The sequence below is a fragment of the Electrona antarctica genome (assembly GCF_951216825.1).
Source record: "Electrona antarctica genome assembly, chromosome: 15".
In the NCBI taxonomy this organism is placed as follows: Eukaryota; Metazoa; Chordata; class Actinopteri; order Myctophiformes; family Myctophidae; genus Electrona; species Electrona antarctica.
Genome location: NC_136796.1, coordinates 10614467 through 10633025, shown reverse-complemented (window position 1 = coordinate 10633025; position 18559 = coordinate 10614467).

Sequence of the window (18559 nt, the reverse complement as noted above, 5' to 3'; positions counted from 1 at the left end):
CTGCTCCTGAACCCCTAACTGCTCCACCGAGTCACTGCCCCCGTTGCGCCCACTGCTCCTGAACCCCTAACTGCTCCACCGAGTCACTGCCCCTCGTTGCGCCCACTGCTCCTGAACCCCTAACTGCTCCACCGAGTCACTGCCCCCCGTTGCGCCCACTGCTCCTGAACCCCTAACTGCTCCACCGAGTCACTGCCCCCCGTTGCGCCCACTGCTCCTGCCTCAAGAAATGGAAATGTTTTTGTGTGTTGTTTATGCTTTCAAATGGTATCGTCCACTCTCTGACCCGAGACTAATCCCGATGTTGGGAAGTTTTGTAAGTCAGAAGCTGCGTGCGTGTGTGCGTGCGTGTGGTTCTGACAGTGTGCAAGAATCTATAATGGGGGGGGGGGGGTTTGTGGTGTTGGAAACGTGCGTGCGTGCGTGCGTGCGTGCGTGCGTGCGTGCGTGCGTGCGTGCGTGCGTGCGTGCGTTTCCAACACCACACACACGCACACACACACACACACACAAAGCGCTGGAATATAAGTTTATACTTCAATGTAACATTGCCTGAAGGCAGGCTCTGCTTCTTCTTTTCACTCGGTTTTCTCAGTTTATCTTTGGATTCCTCTTGAGGTTGTCAATTGGCATTCTACTGGTGGTTAACTGCAAGCTTTTGTCTGGTAGAAATACTACAAAATAAAAATAAATCAATCTCTCGCCTTCATTGTGTCTGAATATAATCAATATACTTAATACAGTGCAGTGAGTGCTTCACACAGAAAGGCAAACGTACAGGTCTAAATCTACAAACTTTCTCTCTCAGGCTTTACAAGTGTCAAACTACAAAAGTGATATAATAACCCCATAATTTAAAATTACAGTAGGACGCACAGGTCTCTCTCTCTCTCTCTCTCTCATCTCAGCCTCTGTGGGCATCTTTGTAATTGTTATCAATGTGAATGGAGTGTTTGGCTGCTTTTGCGTTGCTGATTGCCTTGCGATCTGCAAAGATATATCTTTGTTTGAGGGGCGCTAGTCCCTCCTATGCCCATGCTTTCTGGGTTTGTGTAAACACAAACATTGGCTTGTGATTGGTTGATCACCCCATAGCGATGATTTGATTTAGCCTGGCTAATAAGCCAGACTAATATCACACAACACTGTCGCGGTATATCAGTCTGGGCTGGCTCCACTTGGATTTCATTTCCCGGGGAACATTTTCTCTTTGACGCAATTGGTCAGAGCTACTGTCAGTCAAAGGTCTCAAGCATTGAACGTCACTGCACCAAAGCCCGCCTATATTGCATACCGTGTCCCGATTGGTCCGACCTGTTCTCTGCTGTAGGAAAGAGGCGTGCTACTGAGCCTCGCCAGACCGTAATCCGCTGGTAGGCAACTTTTTTTTGCCAACGGCTGATTCGGTCTGGTTTATTAACCAGGCTAGATTTGATTGGCTGAGCAAAGTACATATTGCAGATAAAAGTGAGTGCAGAAAAATGAAGATGATATATGATGATGTATGATGATAAGAGCGCCCATCACTTCACACGGGTGTGATTTTTTTTTTTAAATATTGAAAATACATTTGAAGCCCCATGTATGTTTTCTTTCTGTAGTAAAACCTTTTTATTTTTTTCATATTAGACAGGCATGTTATTATTACTGTAATGTTCGTAATGATTCTCTCAGGGAGAGAAAATATTTTTGCATAACTCTTCGCAGCAAACATACATTTTGCACGAACTTGTGAGCATTCCAGCTATTAACATAATAGCGAATCTGTTTCCGCAACTGTTCGCTCTGTCTGTGCACACACACACACACACACACACACACACACACACACACACACACACACACACACACACACACACACACACACACACACACACACACACACACGCACACACAACATGCAAGCTCTTACCATTATAGCTTATGGAGACAAACTATGCCTTCATACAGTGCATGCTGCAAATATAACCAACTTATTGCCTATTTTTCCATACCATTACTTGCATGCAAATTATGATGTATTGCATTAGCATAGCCAGGGCATAATGGAAATAACATCTAATATTTATTAAAAACGTCCTCATTTTGCTTGTTGTGATGGAAACATGTTGTGCCTTTAGAAATGTCTGTTGAATGAATAATTTTCTGTCATCCGACTCCCAATTAAAATGCATTAATTAAGATGCTTTCACGCTGTTTTTCAGAGCTATCGAAGTAGCCATTACTTACTCACTCCGGTCCCCTATAGATGGGGCTTTAACCCATTTTGGGCGGAAACCCCTCTTGGTGTTTATAGCATTATGTCATACTTTAGCTATTGAAAAATAGCAGATCGAGTGCCGCGCTATGAACTTGTAGGTCTGCTATTTTTTTTAAATCGTGAAAATGTGACGCAAATATTTGAATATATATATTCTTTCAGAGCCAACGTTTTTAACTCAAATCTTTGCTTCTGGGGCGTCCCTGGAACAACATATTTTCAGATCGGGGTTTAGCGGCCAATTACATATATTTTTGGGGGTCCTTGACATGAAAATGTTTGAGAACCACTGACATAGAAACATAGGGTTTTTCAGAAAACTGTCAGGATTTAGAAGGCATTTGTAGAATCGTTCCCAGGTCTAAATGGGTTAATGAGCGCTCCCCATTGCATTCCATCCCTGGCAGCATGTTGCGTCTCTCTCCATGATACATTAACTCATTCGCCGACGACATCATGTTTTGATGCCTTTGCCTACTTTGGCTCTCGACGCCCAGATCGTCTTTGGACATCTTTTTCCCTCCTATATACAGGTTTAATGTTTGTGTTTAGGCCGATGTTTGTTTTAAAAACGCCATTGGCAATGAAGAGAATTTAATTTCACTCCGGTTCCGGTCAGATGAAAAACAAAAACAGGAAAAAAAACGAAAGTGAAATGACCACTGGCTTATGCTGTCTATGGGAACAGAGTTCTTAGAATCCTAATATCTCAGATTCTTCTTCTTGTGAGGTCAGGCTTCAGCCAACAGATGGCGGTGTCGGCGGCGAATGAGTTAATCTCCATAAAATGAACCTATAGCATAAATGGCCAGCCTGATTGCATAGGCTTTAGGGCTGCAGACACCAATGGGCACCAAGCTTTCGGGGGCCAACGTAGCGGCTAAACAGTGGAACCGGCCACCACAAAAGGGTTAATCTGGCCCTGTTGCTTTCAGGCAGAGATACCTTGTACAATCAACACTGTTACTTCAGTGACTTCCATCTGAATCTTCCTGGGCCAGTCAGGATTAGGTGGTTCATGGTCTTGCAGTGCATTTCCAGAACGCTCTGGTTATTGACGGAAGATACAAGCTGACACACACCTGGGACAGCTAGATACTCCATGTTTAGACAGGAGGAGGTGTAGGGAAAAGAGAGGGAGAGAGAGAAACACAAAATGATTTGAAATCAAATGGTTTGACTCACTTCATTATATACTGAGAATAATACTCCAGTCATGAAGGCTATAATACAGTAGCCAATTATGTACTCGCTTCAGTCTTGTTGCGCTTGTCGTATCTTTTGGAACCACATTTTATCAATAATAGCCTAAATCATGTTAAACTATAGACAGACTAAATTCACATCTAAAATAGTAAGCCTGATAATACTATGGTCTCACCTACAGGACCAAAAGGCTAGACATTCAGTCACCATTCTTCACAGCTGGCACCTATGCTAAATAGCCAGGCCTACTTTGATCTAGGAGCATTCAGACCAGAGGTCTCCTGTTGTGCCTCCTAGCCCTGTCCTTCCTGGTGACCAATACCTTATTTAGACATGACCATTTTGGTATAGGGGGGTAGGGTAACCTGAGACCACCTTTGCATTTCCTGTTGTTGTCTCTGAATTGTATAAGGTCTACTGAAAATGTTGTAACAGTTAGTTCAGTGGCTCACACGCCGTGAGGCGGGTGGGCCAGTCCCATGGCTGTGAATGATGTCTTGTACTCTCTGAAAATAAAATGGAACTCCGAAACCTTCATTCATCTGTCTGCCTCCGCGTTTATCCTGAGTACTTCTGCCTAAGTATTAGAAGTTTGTTCGTGAGCTTTACAGAGAGGAAAAGCAGTCTCTCTTTGGAGTTTTTATACTTCAATTGGTGCGACGTAACCGGTGTCTTTGATGCATTTTTTTGCGTCAGGCAGAAGAGAGCCGGCGGGGCTTTTTGGATATTTCAGTCTAATTTTGGCGGTTGGAGGTTTGTTTGGTTTTTGGCGAAACGGCGTTCAGTCTACAGCGGGAGGAAGTGGTCTTCTCTTCGGATGGGGAACGACGGCGCAAACGGTGCGCTCCGGGTCTCCGATGTGACCGGCGGCGTTCAACTCGGTGGCGGGTGGCGAGGTTCACCGCGGCGGGGATGGCCTGCTCTGATGGACAGCGGCCTGGACACGGCGACGGACAGGGGTGGGGAGGCCCTCCACGGCGCGTCGACGGGGTTCGTGCTTCTCTTCACGTCTCGGCGGGGAGCAGCGTGTCTCCGACCCGAGGAGCGGCGGTGCTCAGCGGCGGTTCGAGGGGGATCCTTGGCTTCATCTACTCGGCGATAAGCGGTCAAAGGGAGGCGGAGGACCCGCTTCTTCGGCTCGGCTCTGCTTGGCGGGGCGAGGCAGTTGCTCTACGGGCTACGCGGTCTGCTTTGGTGGCCATCTGCGGTTCTCGTGAATTCGCTTTTGTCGGTCATGTGTTGTGATTCATGACTGAAGGGAGGAGGAGGTGTGTAGAATTCATTTCGAAATGGACAAGAGGACAGTGTCAAACAGCGGCCGTGTAATATGCAATGTACTGATCACACATTTGCAGACGACACGGGCCGAAAAAGGACACATCTCCGTGGCGGCGCGTCGAGGAACTCGAGCCTTGTTGCCCGTGCGTGGTGACTGATGGACAAAGAGGTTATAGGTATTGTTGTGAAAGTGATTTTTAATTGCATACTAGGTAAATTGGAAGAGAGAAAGATATATTGTTTTCAGCATGAATTAGTAGGCATTATGTTGATTGTATGTTTTTGTCGTATAATTTGATAAGTTGAGTCATGAGTAGCCTACTTATGGAACAATGAGGTAATTTCCTAGAGACGTGTAGAGAATATTAGTTGAATATTGCTTAGACTCTGGCCTGTTAACGTATTTTTACCTGCGTTATCAACTGGACGTGATGCGTAGTACTACCTTAGTAGAGCAGAATTTTATTTAAAGCATTATAAACGTATATGTTATAGCATGTCCTAAATTAAGCAGTGAGGATGTTTTTTCGCTTTATAGTGGTGTCTAGTATTTTAATGTGTTGATTAGCAGGGTTGGGCCTGGCGGTCCCAAGCCATAAACACGCCCGATCTCGCTTATTTGTAATCAATCAACATTTCAGATTAGATTTTAATAGAACACTAAAAGATTCTACTGATGCTGAACCGAAATTTAGTTATGTGTATAGTGTATGTAATGAGAATTGCCAGAAGAAGTTATGTAACCTTGATTCCGTTTGTCTCTGTAACCATTTGAATTCTAATGTAATTGTTTGTTTGTCTACAGGCCTATCTGTTGTTTTTAATTTTTATCTTTTCTTAGTGTCAAGGGAGGAGGTCCAAATGTGGTTCCTTTTATTTTGTGATAAACGTGTAGTACGTTTAGCAAGGGAGGAATGTCGTATCTTTTGGAACCACATTTTATCAATAATAGCCTAAATCATGTTAAACTATAGACAGACTAAATTCACATCTAAAATAGTAAGCCTGATAATACTATGGTCTCACCTACAGGACCAAAAGGCTAGACATTCAGTCACCATTCTTCACAGCTGGCACCTATGCTAAATAGCCAGGCCTACTTTGATCTAGGAGCATTCAGACCAGAGGTCTCCTGTTGTGCCTCCTAGCCCTGTCCTTCCTGGTGACCAATACCTTATTTAGACATGACCATTTTGGTATAGGGGGGTAGGGTAACCTGAGACCACCTTTGCATTTCCTGTTGTTGTCTCTGAATTGTATAAGGTCTACTGAAAATGTTGTAACAGTTAGTTCAGTGGCTCACACGCCGTGAGGCGGGTGGGCCAGTCCCATGGCTGTGAATGATGTCTTGTACTCTCTGAAAATAAAATGGAACTCCGAAACCTTCATTCATCTGTCTGCCTCCGCGTTTATCCTGAGTACTTCTGCCTAAGTATTAGAAGTTTGTTCGTGAGCTTTACAGAGAGGAAAAGCAGTCTCTCTTTGGAGTTTTTATACTTCACGCTCGAGATAGAAGTAATTTTAAGGTCCTACAGTACCATTCAAATTTAATTCAAGATTAGATGCTCCACAAGCTCACAACATGTAAATAATTGGAAATGTTGAACATTTTTAACTACACAAATCTTACCGTTTGGGCCGGAGGTCCTAAATTGCACATTGAGCCTCAAAGTCTGTTTCTGAAGCCTATAGAGACCAAAGCATGCTTGTTTCACAAGTTTACAATGCTCTGAGAGCATTAAAGCATTGACCTGTGCGTGCGTGCGTGCGTGCGTGCGTGCGTGCGTGCGTGCGTGCGTGCGTGCGTGCGTGCAAGTGGATTCTTGGTCCTTCGGCTTCCTTCGTTCAGTTGTTTGTCCTTGTTCTGTTCTATTTGGTTCTTTGTTTGAGAAATGGAGGTTTGTCTACGTGCCGAGTGCTTAGGTTTGTGTACGAGTGCCTTGCTGAAGTGGCGTAGAGGTGTGACGCATGTGGTGTCTGAGGACTGCCAGGTACGGTGTCGACCTCTTGACCTTCTGATTACTGGGTCTATGTTAAGCTGTTCAAAACAAGTAGCCTATAACACGCATGCATGCACGCACACATATTTTGGTTACTTAGCAACCCTGTCTAGCCTGCCTTGGTGACCAACACATTATCCTCCACTAAATGAACCGCCAGTGAAGTTGCCAGGGGCAACTGCGAGGTTAAGCCATGTCGGCTTGGTCTTATTTTCGGAGGTGACATGACCGTTGGGAAGAGATATTTAAAGTTGTTAACTTTGCTGTCATTGTGTTCTGTTTCCATTTAATAATCTAGAAATGTACAAACATAACGCATAAAACTAAGGTCAAGTTTATTTGTACAACACATTTCTACAAAAAGAAAAAAAGAAAACATTTAAACAAACGATTAAGACATTAGACCCAGAGCATTGAGAGAGTGCAGAACAAACTCATTACAAAAGCATGTTTGAATGCAATTAAAAATAATACTTTTGAACGAAACGGAATGAGAACAAGATTAAAGTGCAGTATAAATGATTAAACATGAATCAGTGTAAGGCAGCGTCAAACAGAGAGGTCTTCAGCTTTGATTTAAAAGAACAGAGTTGTACCAGTTGCATAGGAGATCGTTTCAGAGGTGCATGAAATGGGGATGCGTTGTTAAGGATCCGGTAGCCTGGCCCAGCCAGTGTGGTTTCTGGTATAGAGGGGCGGGTGGCGCCGGGATCATGCCATTGGATAATATTGTTTCACCGATCTGAGCGCCCGCCCCCCTCCGCCCCGCCCCTCCCTGGTAGAAAACAGTGGAGAAAACTGACGTCACCAAATTTGGAGTGACGCCCCTCTGCACTGTAGTTCACTCCCACCCCTAGACCAAGAAATGTGGCTCATTTCTCCGGGCTTTCATTTTTTAGCTGAATTTGAACGAAAAGTCTGGGTCTGGGTACCGAGGCTAAGGATCAGGAGCATCCGCTTGGAAACTAGAAGGTTCATGGTTCAATCCCCAGCTCCCCGCATTTGAGTCAAAGTGTCCTTGAGCAAGACACCGAAACCTAAACCACTCAGTGAGCAGATTAGTTACTGTAGAACCTTCTTGTATGGTTGACTCCGCTGTCTGTGTATGAATTGGTGAATGTACAGTAATGCACATTGTAACGCACTTTGGATAAAAACCATCCCACAAACCTAAATAAATGCACTATTACCACTGCCTTTGTGTCCGGGTAGCTCAGTCGTTAGAGCTCTCGCCTTTGGACCACAAGTTCATGGGTTCGATCCCGGGCCAATTCAGCGTATGAGTAGCACGGCTTGGGTGTGCATGGCAAGTCGTGCGGGAAGTACTGGGAGCTGATGGTAGGTGTGGCGCTCCACCTCGGCAATTCATCTGTTTAGCTCCGACTGTGGTTTCAGAGAGCAGAACTGATCTGAGAAGTCTGGACGGTTCAGGATGTACAGTAGCACAAGATACATGGTGAATGCACCACAACCACAGTCAGTGCCGTCAGTAACAGTAATGCAATTTGCCTAGACGTAGTGAAGTTGTATCATGGTGGGGGGAGAGAGATGGTGAGAGATTATAGTACATACTTTACACGGTTGGGGGTATGCTGAGTATGAATATAAATTCACCATTAAAGGAGTGCTTTACATTATCATATACCTCATCCTCAGTAATGCTCATTATATGATGGCACAATTTGTCTACTCACTGTGCGAGTCGATGGGGATTGATTCCAGGAAATAGAAACTACAGCCTTTGTCTTCCCGGAAAGTTAGTATTCTGAAATGGAAGCCGCTGTTCTTGCATTAATACAAAATAAAAAGTTTAAAATCCTTGTTTGAAATGGCCAAACCTGCCTAGTATAGCGATGATCAGAGAGAATAATTCATGGGCACTTCAAGATAGACTGTCCAAGTAAAATACTGGAGCACTCCATTGGTCTGCACGTGTTTATTATTTTACAGGGGTGTACCCTGTAGTAGCCATGTATTCTAATTTCTCTCTGATTCAAGTTGTCCCTGTTTTCTTTTTATCAAAGTTTCTTTATTAATTTTTCAAGTCACATGAGTCAAAAATAGCATTTCAGAGTTACCGCTCTGAAAGAGCCACAACCCCGGTATCTTGTACCATTAACAATGAAATAAAAGGCACATACAAATATACATGTATATTCAAAAATAGGAGAAATGAATCAATTAGACACAATATGCAAACAAATAATAATAATAATAAGTTGTCCCTGTTGAGCACAGACGAGCCCTTAATACTTTCAACTGACTGGCACTGGGCTCCATTTTGTCTACTGATAATGCATGTCCATTACAGTCAGTCTTTACCGTATCTCGTAAAAAAAACCCCACTAATAATTATCAGTGCAATGCCAATCAAAAAAGATTCCATTTGGTCAGTGCAAAAGTGTGACAAGTACAAGTGCTCACAGTGGAAAAAACAGCACAAAGAACCCCCACCCTAGGAATGTCATTAGAGGTCAGAGTCTTTGAAAAACCTATTTATTCCAGGTTAAGTTACGGTTGTCCTGGCCAAGCGATCTTTGTGTGTCTCCTTGACTTGTAGATCTTCAAAGCAACCAGCAGAAAGGATTTCCCAAGCCTCTCCCACCTTCCCCCCGGCTACAGTAGGTGAATCGTTTCACTCTCTTCCTCTCAGATACCCAATTATCTCTAGGTGGAGGATGAGTGTTTGTTTGGGAGAGGTTGGTCAAGAAGTGCAACTTTCAGTTGTCATGGAGTCTGGCAGCCACGTACAGGGTTAGGTAAGAATAGTCAACAAACAGCATTCTGATACGTGCCTGGTTTCATACAGAAGGGTGTTAGAGATGGTGTCCTCAGTTGACCCAGACGGTAGCAAACTAATGTTGGACTAGAGTGGAGGGAATGGTGCCTTTGATGTGAGGCAATCTCTCTTGTTAAGCTCTGAGTGTTTTGTCCGACAATTCTAAAGGCTAGATGCCTGATGTGATGTGCCATTAAATTGGACAAATTACAGCCTGTATTGAATAATATAGTAACTCTATAGCAGTGGTTTTCAACCATTTTCATGTCGAGACCCATTAGCACGAATTAGCCAGTAGCTCAATTTAGTCTTTGCTATAAATTAACCTGTGTCAATTATAGTTGAGACCAGAACAGCTGTATGTTGTTCAATGTACAATATAACTGATCAGAAGAACAATAGACAAAACAGCCTGCTTGATGAGTCTGTTACTAAAGGTCTCTATTATTGTCTCCACCAGGCCGAAGGCATGGGGAGAGAGTATGTTTTGCACTCCGTCCGTCCGTCCGTGTGTCCGTCCGTCCGTCCGTCCGTGTGTCCGTCCGTGTGTCCGTCCGTCCGTCTGTGAACAGCTAATCTCTGGCACCGTTGGCTTGAGCGCAGCCATACTCTGCACACACACTCCCTGAATGCCAGAGCTGAACCTCTGCTCCAAAGTTTTCACATTGGCCTGTTATAGCGCCACCAGGAGGCCGCTTTGTGCAAAACAAATGTTTTGACAGTAAACCTACAGATTTTGTCCAAACAATACGCAAATTGGTACACAGTCTCTCTAGAGCCATTCAACGAAAGGAATCATTCAGATTTTTCAGACTCCATCCTGATTGGCTAAGATTGGCTTCCAAAGTTCGCAAGAGTGCTCCGTTTCAAACAAAATGCTGCAAATCATGAACACATTGTGTGATTTCCGTGATATTTTGCACGCACATTCCCACTAGGCCGAGGAAGAAATGCCACTGGAATATTTTCTACTCAGCCTCATGGTGGCGCTATAACTGGCCGATTTGTGTTTTTACCTATAACTGCACCGATCTGTGTAAAACCATGTATGCACACTCCCTAGAGGCCAAGGAAAAACCTTTGCCTGGAATTTTTCACATCTGCTCTTTATAGCGCCACCAGGAGGCCGACATGTGTAAAACACATTTTCTAATATTACTCCTTCAGATTTTATCCAAATTTCACGCAAATCCTGACTGGCTACGATTGGCTTCTAAAGTTTTCTGGAGTAGCCCGAAAACGCAGCGTCCGATTGCGGTAAAACTGTGCATGCCTATTCCCACTACTAGGCTGAGGAAGAAATGCCACTTGACAGTTTTCAAAACAGCCTCATGGTGGCGCTACAACAGGCCAAGTCGCGTCACACACACACACACAAAAAAAAACAAATAAACATGTTTATATTACTCAGACTCACACACACTCCTGTCCTCCTGGTGGAGACCTGTGCCCAGAAGGGCACTTTTTCTAGTTTTGTCTCTTTTGGAAGGAAGATTCCCGGGCACAGTGGAGGGTTTTCTTTAGCCTGGCCTATGTCTATAGGCCTATAGCCCATTTGCCCTGGTTTCATCTTTCTTCTTCTATGACACCAACGCCTCCATAGTGTTAACCCACAGTTATTTACTTCAAGTCGAGAAAGCAGTTCTAAGTTATTCTAAAAGTTCCAACGAGCTGTGGATTGCCAACCTCCTTCAACAAAAGGAGGATTTGGACATAAAGGTTTCTTGGTGACATTGGGGACACATCACAAAACCAACCAACCAAATAAAAGCAAGGGGTGAGACTAATATATTTATATATATTTATATTTATAACACAATCAAGGTTTTAAAGTTTGGAGTATGGATCAAAGTATGAAAAAAAAACCCACTGTGTCTTTCTCCACTTCCCCTCCAATATCCTTCCTCAGCTGCTCCTGGTTCCCCCGCATGAGGTTAACCCATTTAGGCCCGACGTCGCTGTGGCGACTGTGGCTCAGGAGGTAGAGCAGGTCGTCCAATAATCCATGGGTCGGCGGTTCGAATCCCGGCTCCTCCTGTCTACATGTCGAAGTGTCCTTGGGCAAGACACTGAACCCCAAATTGCTCCCGATGTGCTGGTTGGTACCTTGCATGGCTTCCGCCGCAATCGGTGTATGAATGGGTGAATGTAATGCACAATCTATGTAAAACGCCTTGGATAAAGGCGCTATATAAATGCACCATTTACCATTTAAAAAAAACGTTCGCTCTGAAAGAATATATATTCAAAGATTTGTGCCGCATTTTTACGATTTTTCAAAAATAGCAGACCTACAAGCTCATAGCGCGCCACTCGGTGGCGCGCTATGAGCTTGTAGATCTGCTATTTTTCAATAGCTAAAGTATAACATAATGCTTAGTTAAAACACCAAAAGGGGTTCCCGCCCAAAATGTGTTAAAGCAAGGCTAGGCGGCTTACAAAATCCGCCGCAGATCAAAGTATCAGAGTAAAGGTTCTCTTCCCCTTGTGTCATCTTTGCTGAGTGTCATCTTAAACGGATAAAAGTCTTACACAGAACAGACTCCTTCGCTCGTCCGCAGATTATGAATTTATTGACTTTATTTTTTGCTCTCTCAGGACCTCGCCCGCCTGCCAGTATATCACCTCCTTCCATCTCTGATGAGGGTCCGTTATTAAACGCACAGTTGTAATTCCACTCAGTGTTTTTAAAGTAACTGCACTTACGTACAATTTTGAGGTGTGTGTGTGTGTGCGTGTGTGCGTGCGTGTGCTATATATATACTGTAGTATTTTTACTCCACTACAATTATTTGAAAAGTCTTTAGTTACTAGTCTCTGTGTAGATTTTGATTATTATTACAAAACATAGCCTACATTAATCACTTAAAATTGCCGATCTGTAACATTGTGAGGTTGTAGATATGCTATTTTCTTTTATTTTAATCTTTTTATTGATTACAAAAAACACAACAAACGAGACAAAGACATACCTTTACAAACATGTCGTAACGAAACAGAAAGTAGGAAAAACAAAACAAAATGTTGAGGGCGGGGGCGGGGGGTGAACTGGTTCCTCCAGTTCATCTTCACCATCATCAATAGTTCAATACAATAAAATAATGTTCCCAATTGTCACATCAGCCATCCGCTGACATGCCTGCTTCGCAACGATGTCTGGTATTTGTCAAGCAAATGTTGGCCTGAACCACAGGCATTTTTTCCATTCTAATATTGAAAAGATTGATTTAAAATGTCTAAAGCAATAGAGAGCAGTTATTAATGTACCATTATGTTTGGTTAAGTATTATTATTATTATTTTTTTTAGGGACAGACAGTAGGCTGACAGGAAATGGGGAGAGAGATGGGGGGGTGACATGCAGTAAAGGCCGTCGGGATCGGGAGTCGAACCTGGGGCACACTGCCAGACTGGATTACCAGCCAAGGTGCCTGGACCACTGAGCCACGGCCCAGGCCTGGTTAAGTATTATTAACTAGTCCAACAAGTAGTTAACAACAACTAGTTAACAAGTCCATGTAGAAATGTTACGGACCCTTATGCTTTTCTCAGAACTTTCACTTGTTTCAATAAACTGAGGGCAATCTAGTCAACTAACGGCTCCTACTAGGAAACTATAGGATGTTTGTCTTCCTCGTCTTAACCCATTCTGGACGGGAACCCCTTTTGGTGTTTTAACTAAGCATTATACTTTAGCTATTGAAAAATAGCAGATCTACAAGCTCGTAGCGCGCCACCGAGTGGCGCGCTACGAGCTTGTAGGTCTGCTATTTTTGGAAAATCGTGAAAATGCGGCACAACTCTTTGAATATATATTCTTTCAGAAGACTTTTTTTTTAATTTCGACGTCGGGCCTAAACCCGTGCGTAATGCACAGAGTAGCGCAGTCAAAACGGGGGCGAACAGCTGCCTTATAGATATGCCACCTTAGGGTGTTTTTCACACTGTCCGCCTGTTATGAAAAAATGGCTACCTAGAGTCCTTTTCTCCTGCTGAAAATGAGAGACGTTGCGACAGCGTTGCGGTGGGTCACAACCTTTTACCATGGGCGTTCCGTTCCGCTGTCTGGACGGAGCTCATTTTAAACATTACCTCAGGCTAAGCGAGGGGCAATTTGAAGAGCAATTTATCATGATTGGGCAGCTGATAAAGAGTGGCCCACACATTTTCTCAAAAACTTTAAACGTTCTCAACTTTTGAAAGTGCTCCGCTTGGCCCCAAAAAATGTGCACTGCAGGGCCTTTTGCACTTTTTTGTTTTTTATTACGTGATCATGCCCTTCTACGTTCTATAGCAATCACATTTTCCAGCCAGTAGGAATGAAAATCAGCCAATAGGAATGGGAGGACAAACGCATACATAGTCAGAGAGAACATACATTTATTATGGACAGTAATGCCAAATAACCAGTGACTATATGGGCAGAGCTAATGCACTATTTAAGAGTCAGGCTGGACACATCGGAGTCATCAGAACCACATTATGTTCTACAGTGGTGGAAGTTTCAAAAGCCAAATTCATCTGCACACTCCTCGACCAACTTTCTGCAAAAAACCTTCCCCAAACACGTTCAGCTTAGCTGAGAGAACATTGACTGGCACAAATATGAAAATTAATTTTCTCTTTTCTATTTCTTTTTGCATATCACTGTTATTATCGTCTCCACCAGGTCAGACGGCTGAAGGCATGGAGACTGTGCTTTCACCCCCGTCTTTTCTGATTGGTCTGTCTGTGGGCCGATCGTTGTGAAAACCTGCACGCACAATCCCAGTAGCCCAAGGAACACCATCCACCATGTTTTTAACCCATTCTGGGCGGGAACCCCTTTTGGTGTTTTAACAAAATGTTATACTTTAGCTATTCAAAAATAGCAGACCTACAAGCTCGTAGCGCGAGCTTGTAGGGCTGCTATTTTTGAAAAATCACAAATTGAATATATATTCTTTCAGGTCGAAATGGCTTAAATCGCCTCAATGGTGGCACTATAACAGACCACTTCACATTTTGGCACATGCAGCGCCATCTGTCTCCGTCCTTTATAGGACACGCCGATACCCTCCCAATGAGTTTGTTTGAGTCTAACCATTTGATTGGTCCTCTGCCATGTGGATTGTGTTTTGATAGAGAAGGCCACTGCTTGCTAGCCTCGCTGCATCTCCCTGGGAAGTATCTCACTCGCACAGAAGACGCACGCACGCACGCACGCACGCACGCACGCACACGCACACACACACACTTATTCAAATAAAGCTCTTTGTACTTGAATGATTCATGCCCTGGGTGGCATATTTTGTATTTAGAACATCTCTCTGAAGCTTATTTGCTTCTAAAATCCACTAGAAATACATACTGTCGTGCAGTAGATGAGCATAAGCCAGACCATAAGAACTATTCTTTATCCCTTTCATGTAATCATACTGCTATAAAAGCAATATAAATTAAAGGGTACAGTACATCACTTCAGGGTAAAAAAAAGATGAATTCTAATAAAAGAAAAAGAAAATATGTTCAACGGAAACATCAGTCAAATGGAATACAGATATTTTCCTAGAGAGAGGCCTGGACACAGATAGAGGGATACTGTACTGTCCGCGTGCGTGCGTGCGTGCGTGTGAGACAGATGCTGGTTTCAAGGCCGGCCTCACTTCCTCTCATGACATTACACTACATGAGTCCATCATCGTACTCATGTTTGACCAGGGGATATTATTGTCTTGGAAATGTTCCAAGTTGGCAGCACTGCCCGTCTACACCGTCGGTGTTCCACCACAAACGGCTCTAGATTTGCATGGTTGCTCACCAGCTTATTTCTTTTGCAGTTTTTAATTTCAAGTGTGTGAGTGTGAGTGATGGTAAATGGTAAATGGTAAATGGTGCATTTATATAGCGCCTTTATCCAAGGCGCTTTACATAGATTGTGCATTACATTCACCCATTCACACACACATTCATACACCGATTGCGGCGGAAGCCATGCAAGGTATACCAACCAGCACATCGGGAGCAATTTGGGGTTCAGTGTCTTGCCCAAGGACACTTCGACATGTAGCCAGGAGAAGCCGGGATTCGAACCGCCGACCCATGGATCATTGGACGACCTGCTCTACCTCTTGAGCCACAGTCGTAAATGTTCTCTCTGAAAAGGTCATTCCCAAGCCATAGATGACCTTGTAGCCTACTGTATGTTGCATCATGCATGATAGCTTCATTCGTGGCACCGTGCAACCTCGTCAGTGGCAAAGATCTTGGGCAAGCTCGACAGGGACTGTGTCACATGCAGTGAGAGGGAGTGTGTGCTCTGCTATGTCTCACAGGACCACTGCCTAATAATAATAATATAATTCACTATAAAGTAAACTAAAGAAACAAAGTCACCTTGACACTGTGGAGCGAAACTTTGCTCTCACAATAATTTATTAACCCACTGGTATTGAAGCGCACATTTCCTTGTTCAATACTCATGCCGACCTGATCGACACTGCCTGTGCATTTGTCACGGTCGGTGGGAGGCACTGGCATTTGGCAGCTCCAGCTCCACTTCTCGTCTCTCACCTACACTAATCTGCTTTACCAGCAGTCCCCTGTTGCCTCCGTTAATTCTCTCATTAGCTCTGCCAGGCAAAAGGCAGGATCTAACCCTGAGCCGCCGGCACTGCCGCAGGGATAGGTCGGCCGCTTTACCGGTTCCCAGTTCGATCCCGGCCTCACCCAGAGTTGGTGTCGAAGTGTCCTTGAGCAAGGCGCTGAACCCCTAATTGCTCCCGATGTGCAGATTGGTGCCCTGATTGGTTTCCTTCGCCATACACATATCTGTGTGTGTGAATGTAGTACACCATCTATGTAAAGCATTGGATAAAGACGCTATATTATGCACCATTTACCATTTTAGAATATCCGATCTGCATGGGGTCCTAATAAATAACCGCCTAGTCTTTACTCTGCTGACCCCATTCAACCGTTATCTCTCTATTGAATAGGCGAAATCACCCGTTATCAGCACCTTCGAATAGGGCCAATATGACCATACTGGCATACTCACTGTTTCAGTATGTCATTATCACCTATTGTCATTATCACTGATGTCCTGACGGAGGCGCGCCGTGTCTGGTGGCCTTGAGCCACGTGAGGCGCTAGCCGAGCGAGTCGCCGTGCCGAGCGTTGTGACGGCCACCAGACCCGACTCAGCGCCATCCGAGTTACGTCCCCATAGGCAGAGAATAGTATATATTAGTAGCCCCTAGTTTCCATGCAATAGACAATAGTTGGAAATGACACGTCCACCAGGGGAAACCTTGACCAGGCTATGTTCAGCCAAGGGTGAGTATGCCAGTATGGCCATATTTTCCCTATTCAAAGGTGCTGATAACGGATGATTTCGCCTATTCAATACAGAGATAACGGTCGAATCCGCTGGCTGAGCCAGGAGCTTCTTCTTTCAGCGTCCTCAGACGGCGTGCTTCTTATTCCATTCCCTGTTACTGCGTGAATCTCTGCGTTAAACGCCTTTCATAAGACTGGCGCTGCCTCGCCCTCCTCCATTGGCTCATGGAATTCTCTAGCAACACATTTGTATTCATGAACATGTGACCTGCCAGTAGACCCTGATGCAAAGAGCAGAGCTTGTGTTGGAGCAAAGCAACGCTGCTGTACGTGTGTGGTGGTAATCAAAGTCAGCCTGCAATCCACTTGAATGTATGAGCCTGTATTAATGTATGAGCCTGTATTAGTGTAAGGTCTACAGACCTTGAATTTGTGTGTGCGTGTCTCTCTCTCTCTATCTCTCTCTCCTCTCTATCCCTATACCTCTGTCTGTCTCTCTCTATCTCTCTCTCCTCTCTATCCCTATACCTCTGTCTCTCTCTCTCTATCTCTCTCTCCTCTCTATCCCTATACCTCTGTCTCTCTCTCTCTATCTCTCTCTCCTCTCTATCCCTATACCTCTGTCTGTCTCTCTCTATCTCTCTCTCCTCTCTATCCCTATACCTCTGTCTGTCTCTCTCTATCTCTCTCTCCTCTCTATCCCTATACCTCTGTCTGTCTCTCTCTATCTCTCTCTCCTCTCTATCCCTATACCTCTGTCTGTCTCTCTCTATCTCTCTCTCCTCTCTATCCCTATACCTCTGTCTGTCTCTCTCTATCTCTCTCTCCTCTCTATCCCTATACCTCTGTCTGTCTCTCTCTATCTCTCTCTCCTCTCTATCCCTATACCTCTGTCTGTCTCTCTCTATCTCTCTCTCCTCTCTATCCCTATACCTCTGTCTGTCTCTCTCTATCTCTCTCTCCTCTCTATCCCTATACCTCTGTCTGTCTCTCTCTATCTCTCTCTCCTCTCTATCCCTATACCTCTGTCTGTCTCTCTCTATCTCTCTCTCCTCTCTATCCCTATACCTCTGTCTGTCTCTCTCTATCTCTCTCTCCTCTCTATCCCTATACCTCTGTCTGTCTCTCTCTATCTCTCTCTCCTCTCTATCCCTATACCTCTGTCTGTCTCTCTCTATCTCTCTCTCCTCTCTATCCCTATACCTCTGTCTGTCTCTCTCTATCTCTCTCTCCTCTCTATCCCTATACCTCTGTCTGTCTCTCTCTATCTCTCTCTCCTCTCTATCCCTATACCTCCCTCCTTTCTACTAGTACATGTTGGTCCATCTGTCTTGTTTTTCTCAGCTGAGCTCAGCTATTGAGTGTTTTTGCAGGCTACAGTATGTTGCTGCATGGTGTAGGTGAGCAAGACATGATGCCTGGAAACTCGGGGAGTCGAACCCCTGACCTCAAGGATACTGACCTAATTTACAGTCCCACAGCGCCTGTGTGCGTGTCAGAGGTTAGCTTTTCCTTGGCCTAATTATCGACCACCAGCAAATTGGACACAGCCATACACACAGCCACGTGCGCATGTACACACACACACACACACACACACATACACACACACACACACACACTCTCTCTCTCTCTCTCTCTCTCTCTCTCTCACACACACACACACACATACACACACACACACACACACACACACACACACACACACACACACACA